Below are 15,824 nucleotides of genomic sequence, written 5' to 3'. Positions count from 1 at the left end.
TTGGTAATCAATAGGCATTAAGTCCAGCAAGATGAATAAGCTCTAGAGATCTGCTGAACGACATGGTACCTATGGTCAACAATAATTTGTTGTACACTTAAAAATTTGTTGAGATCTCATGTTAACTGTTCTTGCCACAATACAGTAAAATAAAAATGTTTTACACATTTTTAAAAAGATTATACACCTCATAAAAGTGACAGAGAAGGAGACAGCCAAATGCTGCCCAGGCCATTGTGCACTGGGAGCTTACCTAAAAGTGCCCACCGTGAAAAATTCTGTCCCTTAACACCTGCGTAGTATGTTTAGACAAGCTCCTTGGGCTTTCCTACTTTACTATGCATTACAACTCATGTGTCATGTTCAAAGACATGCTGTCCCTTAACACATGCATAGTAAGGGAAATAAATCAATATGGAGTGGCTCAGACTAAGGGCCCACTTGTGCACTGGGACAATGGGGTGGACCCATCTGGAATCCACGCCTTATAAAGTGGGGAGAAGCCTAGGCTCTTTAGCTCATGTATGGTGGCCTGGTATTCAATCTGTGAGGTGGAAGCCTGTTGAAAGGATCCCCTTTTTTCTCTGAGAGCTTTCTTTTAATAAATTCTGCTCTCCTCGCCTTTCAATGTGTCCATGTACCTAATTTTTCCTGGTTGTGATACAAGAACCGGATTTTAGCTGAACTAAAGAGCAAAAAATCCTGCGTCAAAAGGAGAGCCAAGACTCAAAAAAGAGAAATAGTCTTTCTAATTTTTGATTGATTTAAATTCAGTGACTATTTCTCTGAACAATAAAGTTGCAACTTATTTGAATAAAAACACTCAAAATAAAGGGAACACTAAAACTTACAATTGAATGCGTCATTTGCCTGATTATAGATCTTTGGGAATCTGCAAGATAACCTTTATTCCTGCAAGGTATAGATTTTAGCTTTTCTTTTAAAAATCTAATTGTTTATGGATCTTCTAGTTGGCCTGATAAAAGGAAAAAATACATCACTGTGAAATCACGTTCGACATAAGGGTTATGTTCCAAAGCTATCTAGAAAATTGTTGTGTGGTCAAAGGTGCTGTTGAAAATTCCTTACTTTGCCCTTAAAGTAAAAAAGTGTGGTTTTGTACTTTGAACATGACACATGAGTTGTAATGCACAGTAAAGCAGGAAAACTCAAGGAGCTTATCTACAAGAAAGAACAAGGCAAATGCTGATGCCTGCACTCTCAGAATGTTTTGTGATTACAGTTTTTGGGTGAAGCTGAATGAGAGTAAGTGGAATTAGAGTGCTGTCACTGGCCTGTAGTGTTTACTCAATTCTGTTTTGATATTACACCTCTATAACTTTAATACACAATAACAAATGATTCCATTGTGAAAAAAATGGTGGCGAGGAATTAATTCCAACTTACATAAAGATAGAAGTGTCAGTTAACTTTAGATCTTAAGACAAGCATGTTAAAAATTTAAGGGTCACTGATTAAAAAAAGAGTTAACAACTTTCCAAAGAGTAGAAGGGGGTAATAATACAGTAAATTAAGCAATCTAATATAAGGCAGACAAGGAAACAATAACAGCAGCATGCAGGAAGAAGAAGCAATGGAAGGTATAGCATATAGAAAACATATCATATATAAGATTGTAGAAATAAGGCCAAATATATTCACATTAAATGTAAATAGATTAATTTGACTTGTTAAAAATCAGAGGTTCTTATACCTAATTTTTTTTTTAACAGCCTTACGCTGTTTATAAGAGGCACCTTAAACTTAAAGACAGAAATGTTGAATGTAAAAGGATAGAAAATAACATGCCAGGCAAATGGAATGCGATGAAAGAAAACTGGTTTTGTTAGCATATCAAAATTTAGAGTTGTCTTTATGTCTACTATTAATCAAATATCAATAATACAGACTTTGAGGGGAAAAAACTTACTAGAAAAAAAGTCACTACTTAATGGTAAAAAGAACAGCTTATTAGGAAAATGTACCATTCTGAATCTTTTTGTACCTAAATAAATGACCTCAAAACACATAAAGCAGAAAGACGAAGAATTACAAGTAGAAAGTGACAAACTGTTTCAAAAACTCATAGATAAAGCAAAAATTAGTAAATATATAGAAGACTAGGACAACACAATTAACAAGCTTGATCTAATGATAATATATAGATTATTCAGCTCCACAATTAAAGAATATAGATTATTTCAAACAAAGATGAAATATTTACAAAAATTCAGTAGTACAATCATAAAGCAAATTTCAACAAATCTAAAACAGTCCATGTGGTAAATATCACCTTGAAAACTAAACGAAATGGTTCATGGTAAAATAAATCATAGTTAGAGATTACATAGCATTTAGAAAAGAATAACAATAAAAGTAATTTGGTGCTAAAATAATACCAGGAGTGATATTTAAGGTCATATATATATATATATACACACACACACACACGCACACACGCACACACGCACACATATATCTATATCTATCTTTTTTTTTTTTTTTTTTTTTTTTGAGACGGAGTCTTGCTCTGTCACCCAGGCTGGAGTGCAGTGGCCGGATCTCAGCTCACTGCAAGCTCCGCCTCCCGGGTTTACGCCGTTCTCCTGCCTCAGCCTCCCGAGTAGCTGGGACTGCAGGCGCCCGCCACCTCGCCCGGCTAGTTTTTTTGTATTTTTTAGTAGAGACGGGGTTTCACCGTGTTAGCCGGGATCGTCTCTCGATTTCCTGGCCTCGTGATCCGCCCGTCTCGGCCTCCCAAAGTGCTGGGATTACAGGCTTGAGCCACCGCGCCCGGCCAATATATCTATCTTTTATATATATATATAGGAAAAGATGAAAACTAATGAGCTAAAATTTTGTCTTAAGGTGTTGAAAAAAGTACAAAGAATAAGCTACAGAGATTAATAAAATAGAAAACGGAAAATAAAATAAGAATAAAAAAACCCCAAAACTCCAAATCTGATCTTTTGAAAAGGCATATATATATATTGTTTTATATATAAATATGTATATATGTAGCTATATGTATTATAAATAAAATATATAATAAATATATAAATATATAAAATATACATTTTTATATAGTTATAAAAAGATTTTAATGTATATTTTATAAAATGTACATTTTAATATATTTATGTATAATATATATTTATATGTATTACATAGAAAAATGTGTATATATGTTTTAACAAAGCTGGTCAAGAAAACTAAGTCATACTAAACAACATTAATAATATACAAATAGAGCATAATTGTTAGGTAAGAGGAAAATTGTTTCTACTTATTGACAATATGTCAATGTCCACGTGGAAATTCAAGATAATCTACAGAGATGTAAAAGTACTTGGCAAGCTTGCTGAACATAAGATTGCACAAATATCAATTATCTATTAAGTAAAATATTGTGGTATTAGTAAGGGATGGACAAAGGGAAGAAATTGAGCGCTTGCAATCAGATAAACGCATATAGAGGAAATTGAATATAACACAGGTTCTATTACAAAGCAATGGAGAAATGTTGCAGTATTCATTATGTGGTGCTGAGACACTAGCTATCCACAGGAAAAAATAAAATGTAATTTTGATTTCATATCAAACACAAATTAAATTCCAGATGTAAAAACAACGTAAAAGTTTTAGAAAAAATATATTTATACACTCTGAGTAGGGAAAGTTTTCTTTTATGAGATATAAAATGTCAATCTTAAAGTAACAGAGTGACAAATTTGCCTATACTGAAATGAAAAACTTCCGTACAATGCAAGATAACATACAAATTTTAAAGATAAACCACAGAGTGGCAGAAGATATTTGAAGTAAATATTACTGACAAAGAAATGGAATTATTACAAATTATAAGAAAATAAACAAAGAAAAATAGGTAAAAGATAGATAAATTTACCAAAAAGAAGATCTGAATGACAATAAACACATCAAAACTAGTAAATATGGAATGGCAAAATAAAAGTGCAATGAGATACCATTTCACATCCATCAGTTTGGCAAATTTTTAAAAAGTTTGACATTATCTAGTGTTAATGAGGATGTGAAACAGTAAGAATTTTAATGCTCTGCTGATAGGAGTATAAACAGAAAAAACTACTTTGGAGGACAATTTGTTATTTAGTAAAGTTGTAGATGTTCTGACCTCATGCCTCAGCAACTTTACATCTTGGAATCCACCCTAGGGAAACTTCTTCAGGTAACCATAAGGAAACATACCCAAGTATATTGATTAGAGCATTATTTATTCTGGCAAAATGGAAGTAAATCAAATAGTAAACCATTGTGGATGGTTTAATGAACTATTGCATATTTGGTCAATAAATTGTCACATCTTAAAAATTATTTCATGAAGAGTGCATGATAACATGGGAAAAGCCTTGATGCAGTGTTATTAAAATAGAAAAGATTAAACATGCATATGTGTGTATATATAACTATAATATATATGTGGCATGATTTATATATCTATCTTTGTTCTTCCCTAAACCCCAAATAAAACATTATGCATAGAAAAAATAAAGACAAAAGAAACATCCCCAAATAACAATGATTGAGTTCAAATGATAGACTATGGATGATCCTTTTTCTTTTTAGTTTTCTTTTTCTTAATTTTCTTAATGAGCATACAATACATTCTTGATAGAAAAAAAAAAGAGGCCAGGTGTGGTGGCTCATACTTGTAATCCCAACACTTTCGGAAGCCAAGGCAGGAGGATTGCTTGAACCCAGTAGTTAGAGACAAGCCTGGGCAACATAGTGAGACCCTGTTTCTACAAAAGACCAAACAAATTAGCCCTGTGTGGTGGCACATGCCACGGTAGCTAGAGTAGTCCCAGTTACTTGAGAGGCTAAGGTAGGATTGCTTGAGCTGGGGAGGTCAAGGCTGCAGTGAGCCAAGATGGTACCACTGACCTTCAGTCTGGGTGATAGAACAAGACCCTGTCTCAAAAAAGAATGTTAAATAACTTGGAAAAGGAATAAAAAACAGATGTTGTAATGGTTCAATGACATTTTCATGTCTTAACTTTGTTTGATGTTAACTGGGTAAATTCACTGGGCAGGGTCATTTTATAAAATGATTAGAATGCTGCCAGTGTGCAGTGAATGCTAAATAATAGCTGTAGTGATTAGAGAATATTGCTACTGAGTCATCATCTCAGCTTTCTGGATTTACACCATATAGTCAGTTTTTGCTGGTTCAAGTGCCTGGCATTTAGCACACAATAAAACAGAAAATCAGTCCATAAGTGGTAGCCTTTACAAATAATCATGAGTATATCTTGTTGCTTTGTGTAATCAACTGCATAATGTTTTTAAAAAATTACTTCATTTACTTGATAAACTGAAATGGCTATAGGGCTTCATTCCAGCCTAGCAGATACATAACATGCATTTATAAATATATAATTAGGCAGCTCTTAAAGCCAAATTTGTTAGGGCTATATTGCAGGTTCAGCATCATAGTATTAAAGCATTTTCCTGCCATGCTTCCTTTATCAGTGAGCTTACTAAGTGGAGCAGCTTGACATTCAAACACGGTCTCTATATGAAAATATGTAATGAGAAACTGACTTCCAGCTGGTCTTTCTTATTACTAGCATGAAAATCTTTTATAACTACAGGTATTTTCATTTTCTTAATATGTTAAACAGCTTAATATTTTAAAAACTAAATAACTGGCTTAAAATCTTAATTAGGCTATAGTTTTCAAAACAATTTGGTAAAACACATATTGTTATACAATTTTCAGGTCAATGGCTCATTTCAAAGGATGTTTAAATGAATCTGGGTTTGAAAAAAGGTGCTTTTGTTAACAAAATGTTTTTGATGAGAGTTTTAAAAGTTGGTTAGTTCCTATTCCTAATAGATTATGTTCACAAGGGTTTGTATACTTGCATCTATGTTAATTTTACTCCAAAGGACTATATTTTCTCAACAAAGAAGCTTGGCTTTTTAATCCTTATAGACTATGCCCAGCCAAAGCTGCCACTTTTCAACTATTAAAAGCTTAATCAGATATTTATCTCCATTAAAAAATAATATGTGCATACTGCCATCTCCAGATTATCAGTCGTGGACATCTGTTGTTTTCCTATTCAGAGACATAAAAACTTTAGCTCATCTACATCTTCTCATTCCTTTCTGTCACTCTTCTATGTAATCGTACCTTAATTTCTGATTAGAGAGGATCACATGAGGCCGAGTTCAAGACCAGCCTGGGTAACACAGTGAGACCTCCTCATTTCAAAACAACCCAGTGTGGTGGTCCAGCACGGGGGACAGAGACCCATCTCTAAAATTAATAAACAAATAAATCTCTATTCTATGTCTGCATCTTTTGGGTACGTAAATATCTATCACTGCTGAGCCAAGTGTTAAACTATACTTTTATCTTCTATCTTGTTCCTTTTTCCTTTTTTCTTTTTTTAAGTTGATAATTGCTTGATTTTTAATTTTTATTTATTAGTTTTTTTGAATTTGACTAGAACTTCCTCATACTTCCAAAATATTCATAAAATATGTCTCAATGTAATTTTCATTAGTCCTAAACTTTAAGATAATTTATTAGTTCCATTTTCTTTTTTGGAAACATTAACACTGGACATATCTGACCTTCTGTTAGTCTGAATTAATTGCATTCTCTGCCTTGATGTTTGCTATTGTCTTGGTAATTTCCTTTGTCATCATTCTCAGAATTCTCTTTATTTTCCTTTTTCTTCTCTCTGAAACTAGAGAGAGGAAAGAGGGGAAGGCTTTCACTGCTCGGTATGAACTCTCTTCCCCATCTTCATCTATGCCTGGTGACCTTCAAGTTGTTAAAAATATCCTTTTTTACCTTGCTTAAAGCATGTAGCACAGGGACTTGTGTAAGTGGGTATTCAATAAATATTTGTTGCGTGGAATAACACAAGCCCTTTTGATGAGGTGCTTGTTTTTAATGAAGAAAATTGAGATTAGAAGTCTATAGGATGTGATAATAAGGTCATATTCAGTGGCAGGTCAGGATTAATGATTCTTTCTTTCATGGTTGAATGTAGAGTTTAAAATATTAAAAGTCTGGCTAGCTATAGTATTTCCAAATATAGGTAACATACAAATCTTCAAGGGTTTATTCGAGCCTACAATCTGTAAGTCCCTATGTCAGAAAACAACTTTGCATTGAAAGCCACCTTAGATCTCCATGCCTGATAATTAGGAAGCCAATTAAGTATTATTTGCTGACTAAAATATTACACAACAATGGAAACAAGAAATTACAGTGCAATGAATAAATGCAATAGTACTTATAAATTCACACTGCTTGAGTCAGCCATCCTTCGCCTGGTAAGTCCACTCAGGTTGAGATCAAGTTAAAAACTTCTTGAATCTGAGAATTACATTTGCCTCTCCTGGAGAAATGCTTGGCTGCTATAATGATCATGCTTTTCTTTGATTAACAGCCAAGAAAAATCAGTTTTATGGCATCAAAAGAAAAATAGGGATAGTTACAGTCCAAATAACAATTGCTAGTATTTCCTATGTTTGCTGCTTGCTTAACTACCCTTGATTCTGGGTCTCCAACTCTCCTCATGTGCTGCAAAGGGAGTGCCTGAGCCTAGAAACGAGTTAGTGCTACTATTCTGTGTTTGGTGGTGGTAGGTACCAAAACCAAAATCAGACATACTTCCTCAACATGTTGCAAAGGTAGATAGAATAAGCCTTTAAAACAGTGGTCCCCAACCTTTTTTGGCACCAGAGACTGGTTTCCTGGAGGACAATTTTTCCATAGACTTGGGTGGGAGAATAGTTTTGGGATGAAACTATTTCACTTTAAATCATCAGGCATTAGATTCTCATAAGGAGCACACAACTTAGATCCCTCCCATGCACAGTTCACAATATGGTTCATGCTCCTATGAGGATCTAATGCTGCCGCTAATCTGACAAGAGGTGGAGCTCAGCTTCTCTCACTTGCCCACTGCTCACTTCCTGCTGGGCAGTCTGGTTCCTAACAGGCCATGGACTGCTACCCTTCCGTGGCCTGGGGGTTGGGAACCCCTGCTTTATAGGGTATATTCTATAATGGATGCTATTTTTCTGGTCAACCATTGTAGATGCCAAAATTTGAATAAAATAGTTGAATGAAATCTATTCATTCAACTACTTGTCATGATTCCCAAGAGCTTTATCTTGGGACTTAGTGATAATATTAATAAAAATAATACATTATAATAATTTAAAAGCATATGTGAGCATTGCTATTATAAACCACAGAATAAACTACATTAAGTTTACTATACCATAAATTAATTATTGTTAGTTGTTTTTTTTTTCTCCAAGATGGGGTCTTGCTCTGTCGCCCAGGCTGGAGTGCAGTAGCGCGATCTCGGCTAACTGCGATCTCCGCCTCCTGGGTTTAAGCGATTCTCCCGCCTCAGCCTCTGGAGTAGCTGGGATTACAGGTGCACATCATCATGCCCTGCTAATTTTTGTATTTTTAGTAGAGACAGGGTTTCACCATGTTGGCCAGGTTGATCTTGAACTCCTGGCCTCAGGTGATCCGCCCGCCTCAGCCTCCCAGAGTGCTGGGATTACAGGTGTGAGCCATGGCGCCCGGCCCAGTTTTGTTTTTATTATCATCATTATGTAACATATTTAGTATATATTTATGTACGATAAATATATATAATTATGCAACATATATATTTGTTATATAATATATATAACTAGAAACATTTTTTATACTCTTTCTCTGTCCTCCTTGGAGAGTAGATATTTAGTAATGTTGAGAGAAGCATTGGCTAACTATTCTAGCTATCTTTTCTGCATAACAACCCACTTGAAATTTAGTGGCTTAAAACAACAACAATCATTTATTTAACTCATGAATCTTCAATTTGGAAGGAGCTCAGTGGGGGCAGCTTATTTCTGCTTCATGCAGCATCAGATGGGGTGGTGTATAACTCAATGGTGGGAGATTGGAATCATTTGAAGACTCACTTGCTCACATATCTGATGGTTAATAATTGCTGTTGCATAGGACCTCAATTGGGGTTCCTGGTCAGATGGATCACTTACACATGGCCTCTACAAGCAGCTGTTTTTCTTCTTCACAACATGGTGGCTGGGTTAAAAGAGAGAGCATCCCAAGAAAGCAAGGTAGAAGTGCGTATCATTTCTATGATCTGGTCTTGGGAGTCATTTAGCATCACTCCTACCATACTCTTTTGATTGAACTAGCCACAATTGTCCACCAAAACTAAAAGGAGGAGCAATTAATTGATGAGAGGAGTGTCACTGTCATTCTGTAATGTGATTTGTATTATAATGTTTTGTGTAAAAGTCTAAAGATGAGGATCAGTGTATATGATTCAGGGGCCATTAGCATACTAATAGTAGTTAAAGCACAGAGATAAGGTTGAATTACTTAGGAAGAATATATCAAGAAAAAGATGTGAACCAAGAATGAAGAGCACTTAAGAGGTGGGCTTGTGGTATGAGATTTATTGTGGTGGTCACCTTTGGAAAATATAATCAGCCCATTGCAGATAGAAATGGAATAAACCTGCCGGCGCGGTGGCTCAAGCCTGTAATCCCAGCACTTTGGGAGGCCGAGACGGTCACGAGGTCAGGAGTTCGAGACCATCCTGGCTAACACGGTGAAACCCCGTCTCTACTAAAAAATACAAAAAACTAGCCGGGCGAGGTGGCGGGCGCCTGTAGTCCCGGCTACTCGGGAGGCTGAGGCAGGAGAATGGCGTAAAAACCCGGGAGGCAGAGCTTGCAGTGAGCTGAGATCCGGCCACTGCACTCCAGCCTGGGCGACACAGCGAGACTCCGTCTCAAAAAAAAAAAAAAAAAAAAAAAAAAAAAGAAATGGAATAAACCTAAAGAGCTAAATTTATCTTCACTATAGATTGAACAGTCAGGGAGAAAACTCTGGAGGTAGAAATAACTGAAATTGGCACAGAGGGAAAAAAGGGAGTGACAGGCTGGCTTCTGTGGAAGGAGAAATTCTGTGAAAAGATCTAAAGTCTTCAAAGGGAATTTGGAAAAAGTTTTGCTCTTCTGTTTCACAAAAACTGCATATTTATAAATGCATCTTGGAATCAGACATTTGTTTTCTGGAATTGCAAAGATGGATTCTAATTGGCTTAGAGGAAGCTGAAGTGGTAGAGCAAGAGTGGTCCAAGGATAGTCAGTCACATTTAGGATATATATAAATATACAGAAAACATAGCTACTTATCCAAATACTGTATACTGTAGTTCTGCTGATAACTTGTAAATACAAGTCATTATAGATTAGGTTTAGTTCAACAAATATTTAGTAAGTACTTAGAATATTTCAGATAATGCTAGTTATCAGGGTTAAAAAGATAAATAAAGCATAGTTTCTGCTCTCAATCTTGTGGGATGGTCAGATTTATAAATTGAAAGTTTCAATTAAAATTATTGAGTATTAAGGGTTTGGATTATGGAATCAAAATGTCTAACTTTGGGCAAGTTACTTATCTCTCCAAGCCTCAGATTTGTCATTTGTAAAACAGGAACATAATAGTTCCTAACTCAGAGAGCTGTTGGGAGGATTAAATGAGATAATGCAGGTAAAATATTTAGCGCAGTGCCTGGCACATGGAAGTGCTCACAAAAACAAATGGTAATTGTTGAGCGATGTAACCAAAATGTGAAGTGGAAGCAATCTGGCTTCACTCTTCCCCACAGAAAACCAAAAACAAATATCTAGTGCCAAGATTATAACCAGCAATATCCTAGAATTTAAATTTGGGGCTGAGATGACCCCTAGGACCACAAAGCAGTGAGAAACTCTGAGAAGACAGTAGGATAAATGGACTTGTCTACCCATCCTGCCCCTCCCTCAATCTGCCAGATGCCATGCATGGATTTTTTTTTTCTCGACCCATGGTTTCCACACTATAAAAAGTAACATCCAGGGAGGCAGCCAACTTTCCCACCATCCTGGGTTCCCTTGCAGGAAAACCATTCCTGCTTTATTCCATGGGAAGTATTGAATATGCCTATAGGGAGAAATGCCTATAGGGAGAAAAACTCCTGAGACCAGCTAGCAACAAAGAAGAGAGGCAGGACTAGAGACCCCAGCTCATGAAACTCTGCCTTTTATCTCAGCCAGAGACGTCAAAGCAGATTGGCTGTTCACCAACACCAAGATGTAGGATGCACCCTCCATTGGTCTTCTGTGCATGAACTCCTAGCCAACCTTCCCATACAATCAGGGTATCCCCTTTGGGACCCTGTAACCCCTAATCTGGGTTGGGAAGTGCTCTGAATGATTTCAAGAGCTGAAGCAAACTGGGGCTTAATGCACCATCTAATGCCAAAAAGGAGGCAGCAATCTAGGATTAAGGGCACTTACAAGCAACTGCAAAGAATCTCTAGGTATATATATCCCAGAAAGTTGAAAACAAGCCAGATAGCAAAGACCAGAATAAATAATTCTTCAAAGTGAAGCAACAGATGTATGTTTATAAGAAACAACAACACACAGGGAATCATGACCTCTCCGAATGGGCAAAGCAAGAAACCAGGAACCAATTCTAATGACATAGTAATATGTAAGCTCCCAGATCAAGAAATCAAAATAGCAGTTCTAAGGAAACTCAGCAAACTCCAAGATAACACAGCAAAGCAATGTATAAATTTACTAGATAAATTTAACAAAGAGATTAAAATAATTTAAAAAGTCAAACAGAAATCTGGAACAGAGAAATATATTTGTTAAACTGAAAAATGCATTAGAAGCTCTCAACAGAATGTATCATGTGAAAAAAGAATTAGTGAGTGAAAAGACAGACTACTAGAATATGCACATTCAGAAAAGAAAAAAGAATGAAAAGGAATACAGAATGTCTGCAAGATGTGGAAAATAACCTCAAAAGAGAAAATATGAGAGTCATTGGTGTTCAAGGAAGAGTTGAGAAAGAGCAAGGGGTAGAATGAGTATTCAAGAAAATAATAACCAAAAACTTTTCAAGCCTAGAGAAAGATATTGATATTCAAGTACAGGAAGGTCAGGTATCACCAGACAGATTCAACCCAAATAAGACTACCTCAAGGCATATAATAAACTCTCAAAAGTCAAGAACAAAAATGTGATTCTAAAAGCAGCGAGAAAAAAGAAGCAAATAACAAATAAACGAGCTCATATTCCCTTAGCAGCAGATTTCTTAGTGGAAACCAACTTGCCAGAAGGAAGTTGGATGACATTCGATCAAGGGAAAAAATTGTCCAACAAGAATACTGTACCTAACGAAGCTTTCCTTCAGACATAAAGCAGAGATAAAGTCTTCCCAGACAACCAAAAGCTAAGGAAATTCATCATTGCTAGATCTGTCTTACAAGAAATGCTGAAGGTAGTTCTTCAATCTGAAGGAAAAGGATACTAACATGCAAAAAGAAAACATGTGGGCTAGGCGCGGTGGCTCACGCCTGTAATCCCAACACTTTTGGAGGCTGAGGCGGGTGGATCACGAGGTCAGGAGATCCAGACTATCCTGGCTAACACGGTGAAACCCCATCTCTACTAAAAATAGAAAAAAATTAGCCAGGCGTGGTGGCAGGTACCTGTAGTACCAGCTACTGGGGAGGCTGAGGCAGGAGAATGGCGTGAACCCGGGAGACGGAGCTTGCAGTGAGCCGAGATCACGCCATTGCACTCCAGCCTGGGTGACAGAGCAAGACTCTGGCTCAAAAAAAAAAAAAAAAGACAAAATGGCAAAAGAAAACATTTGAAGGCATAAACTCACAGGTAAAGTAGATACACACAAAAATTCAGAACATTCTAGTACTGTAATTATGGTATACAATCCTTCATATCTCTAGTATGGACTAAAAGACAAATCTATCAAAAATAATAATAACTGCAGAAATCTGTTAAAAGATAGGAAGTATAAAAAGATGTGAATTGAGACAACAAAAAGTCAAAATGTAGGAGTGGGTAAATTAAGTTAAAGTGTACAGACTTTTAGATTTTCCTTCATTTGTTTTTTTCAATTTTCTTTGTGATAGAAGTTGTCATCTATTTAAAATAACTTGCCATGTCTATAAGACATTTTTTTGGAAAGGCTTATGGTAACAACAAAGCAAAAATCTATAATAGCCTGGGTGCAGTGCCAGGAACCCATAGTCCCAGCTACTCAGCGGGCTAAGGTGGAAGGATCTCTGGAGCCCAGGAGTCCAGCCTGGGCAACACAATGAGACCCTATCTCTAAAAAACAAAAACAAACAAGGAAACCTTCCTCCAAAATCCTAAAATAGATTCACTAAAAATAAAAAGCAACAAATTTAAACATATTACCATTACATGAGAAACTCATTTAACCACTGAGGAAGACAGTAACAAAGGAATAAAGGAAGAAAGGAGTTACAAAACAACCAGGGGCAATGTCCCAGTGTCCGCCTGCCATGCCGTGGTGGGTTGCTCCCTGTCTGTTCAGCAGAGTCTAGACACCACCTAGTCTTCATGTATAGCCAACCCCAGGCTGAGATGGAGCAGGAAGCTGGGAAGCTGAGCCAGTGGCAGGCGGCACACCAGGCCGCCCAGGATAAGAACTCAGCACCCATCTTGAACGTGACTTATCTTCTGGAAGCTCTGGAGTGCATGGCCTACCAAGCATTCAGCACTTTCCTCACAGGACAGAGATGCTGAGGCCCCCTTTGTTGTCTGTTGAGGCATTGGGGCAGATTGTGGATGAAGGGGGGCCACAGTTCAGTATGCCACTGCCTGAGCATGGTGTGAGCTACTGCCCCCAAGTGACTCTCACTCCTTCCCGGATGATTTACTGTCAGGGAGTGTCTCCCCCTCAGCAAGAGAGGATGATTTTCAGTGGGCCCCAGATAATGCCTGTAGGAGAGCCCAGTACTCCAAAGGTGGCCAGGGCCTTCAGGCTGCAAGTCTCAGCTTCCACTGGAATTCCAATGATGTCCCACATTGGGGACGCTACAATGCCTTACCCTGGCCTCTTGACAGTACCTTCTGATGAAACATTGTTGGCCTCGACCATGCCTTCCACTGAGGCCCAGGCTATGCTCCCCTCCGTGGCTCAGATGTTGCCCCCCCCAAGATGCCCATGATCTTGGGATGCCCCCAGTTGAGTCCCAGTCACTGCTGGTTTTAGGATCTCAGGACTCTCTTGTAAGTCAGCCAGACTCCTAAGAAGGCCCATTCCTACCGGAGCAGCCCAGACCTGCTCCACAGACAGCACGGCAGAACTCCAGGCCTCAGGAAAGACTGGTAGAGGGGCCTCCTCAGAGGCAAGGCCTTACTGCTGCAACTACAAGAACTGAGGGAAAGCATATACCAAACGCTACCACCTAGTTAGCCACCAGTGCAAGCACATGGGTGAGAGGCCCTATTCGTGCAATAGGAAAGGTGTTCATGGTCTTTCTTCCGTTCTAATGAGCTTAGACGACATACGTGGGTACACACCAGACATCGACCATATAAATGTGATCAATGCAGCCGAGAGTTCATGAAGTCTAACCATCTCAAGCAACACCAGAAGACTCATCGGCCAGGACCCTCAGACCCACAGGCCAACAATGGAGAGTAGGACGGTCCTCCTGCTCCCAGTCCTTAGGTGAATGAAGAAGGAAGAGGACTCTAGGCAGAGAACACTGGACGTGGCGACTGCTCAGAGGAGAGGCAGTCTTCAAGTTCTATATTCATTCACCAAATGTTTTTTGAGCCTACAATACTGAGAGCACCAAGGCTGTGGGGACCCATGGCCTGAAGCATGGAGATAACTAAATAATGTGTCAGGGAAGAAAGACTTCTCAAGGAGGTGCCTCAGTCAGACCCGAAGGACTCATGATGGCTAGCTGTTCCTCCCATTTCTTCGACATACACCATTGGACATGTCTCTATCTTCTGAAAACTATGGCATGGACAGTAAGGATTCAGAGGTGCATGAAGGCACCCTGCCTCTGTAGAGCAGAAAGATCATAGACAAAATTTCTGAATGTGCCCGGTACTGCCAAGGAAAGAAGCTGGTCCTCTACAGGCTCAAGCTTATCTGGGCCTCTAGAGAAGCCCTACAGCCTTGGCTGTGTCTGCCCCTGCTCTCCCACCCCCACCGTGACCCTGTCCTGCTTTGCTGCCTCGGTCTGTGTTACTAGTGGCCCCACTATTCCTGGGATGGACCATCCAAGTGCCCTCCATCCAAGCCCCCAAGTGAGGGGAGTGGACATGATTAAAAGAACAGGAGCAGAAGGGGCTCATTTATGACACATTCATCAGCCCCACGAATTGAGGTCTTGAGTACTCAAAGTCTCTTTCATTTCTACCAGGGCACCAGATCCCTTCCATGGAGCAGGCCATCTTGGGTTCACTGGGCCAGGGCTGGTCTCTGTTCCCCTGCCCACGTGGCTCACACACAGCATTGTGGGTAGGGCCAGCAGACCAGATTGCTATTATGTAAGACAAGAGGTCTGGTTGATGATCTAACACTTTCACCAAGAAATGGACATGGAGAGGATCAGAATGATCAAGGGTGTATGAAGTGCATTCCAACGGAGGGCAAAACAGGCTCCTGCTCTTGTGGAGGTCACAATCTAGTGGAGGAGGGATGTTACTAGAAATGCATAAAGTGGGCTGAACACAGTGGCTCACACCTGTAATCCTAGTACTTTGGGAGGCTGAGGTGGGCAGATCACTTGAGGTTAGAAGTTAGAGACCAGCCTGGCCAACAGGATGAAACCCCATCTCTACAAAAAGTACAAAAATTAGCCGGGCATGGTGGCACACACCTGTAGTCCCAACTACTCAGGAGGCTGAGGCAGGATAATCACTTGAAC

General features: G+C 38.6%; 1 pseudogene; it reads left to right on the top strand.

Annotated features, from left to right (window-relative positions):
- The first annotated feature begins 13,056 nt into the window (after window positions 1-13,056).
- LOC126930866 (Krueppel-like factor 17) lies at window positions 13,057-15,326 on the top strand (annotated as a pseudogene).
- The last annotated feature ends 498 nt before the right edge of the window (window positions 15,327-15,824 follow it).

Source organism: Macaca thibetana, chromosome 11 (assembly GCF_024542745.1).
Source record: "Macaca thibetana thibetana isolate TM-01 chromosome 11, ASM2454274v1, whole genome shotgun sequence".
Taxonomy (NCBI): Eukaryota; Metazoa; Chordata; class Mammalia; order Primates; family Cercopithecidae; genus Macaca; species Macaca thibetana.
Note: the sequence above shows the minus strand (reverse complement) of the source record. Positions and strands in the feature narration are given on the sequence as shown.